Source organism: Hylobates moloch, unplaced genomic scaffold (assembly GCF_009828535.3).
Source record: "Hylobates moloch isolate HMO894 unplaced genomic scaffold, HMol_V3 SCAFFOLD_470, whole genome shotgun sequence".
NCBI classification, from domain to species: domain Eukaryota; kingdom Metazoa; phylum Chordata; class Mammalia; order Primates; family Hylobatidae; genus Hylobates; species Hylobates moloch.
Window position 1 is genome coordinate 23,553 of NW_026652745.1, and position 1,178 is coordinate 24,730.

Sequence of the window (1,178 nt, forward strand, 5' to 3'; positions counted from 1 at the left end):
ACATCTCAAAAGACCAATCTCACGTTCTACAATAGTGATGTTATCTACAGGAGCAATTAGTTACAAATTTTGTAAACTCTGGCCAAATGACATTTGAGCAGTCAGGGATTATAGAAACTGTGCCTACATTTTAGCAGAATTCAGTTCCCTCCTATCATCTTAACCTCATGGTCTTTCACTAGTTTTACAAAGGCAGTCCCTGGGCAAAGTAAGGGTGTTAGTTTTATGGAGGAACTATTCTCATTCTTCCTTCAAAGTTAAACCATAAAGTAAATTCCTCCCAAGGTTAGCCTGGCCTATGTCCAGGAATGAGTGAGGACAGCCAGCCTGAGACTAGATGCTAGATGGAGTCAGCCATGCTAGTTTGCTGTCACTGTTGTAATCTTTGCACTGACTCACCAGGGTGTCAGAGGCTGGACAGGCCTGCAGTCCCCAAAGCCCATGGGCTCATTTCACCCATTTCACTCGTGACTCCATCCTCAACCTGCCATGGAGCTCACATTCTCCGGTCACTTCCTAGAGACTTCTGGCTTCCTGTCAGGCACAAAACAAGCTTAAAATTTGTCTCTCGGTTCTAACACTAAGTAAAAACCTGAACAAACTCAGAAGTCAACAACTCGCTAAAATCCCTCATTATTGATTGGGCACAGTGGCTCACCCCTATAATCCCAGCACTTTGGGAGGCCGAGGCATGCACAAGATCAGTAGATAGAAACCATTCTGGCTAATATGTTGAAACCACGTCTCTACTAAAAACACAGAAAATTAGCCAGGCGTGGTGGCGGGTGCCTGTAGTCCCAGCTACTTGGGAGGCTGAGGCAGGAGAATGGCGTGAACCGGGGAGTTGGAGCTTGCAGTGAGCTGAGATCATGCCACTGCACTCCAGCCTGGGCGACAGGGCGAGACTCTGTCTCAGAAAGAAAATTGCTGTTAGAGAAATGAAGAATGCTTTTGATGCTTACTGGTAGACTGAACACAGCTGAGGAAAGAATCCCTAGCTTGACGATGTGTCAATAGAAACTTCCAAAACTGAAACAGGAAAGTTCAAAAAGAGTGGGGAAAAAAAAGTGGAACAACATATTCAACTTCATATTTAATATTTTGTTTTGACAATAGCAATTTTTAAATTTTGTAGTTGTGGGACAACTACAAAGGCTGTAACATACACGTAATGGGAA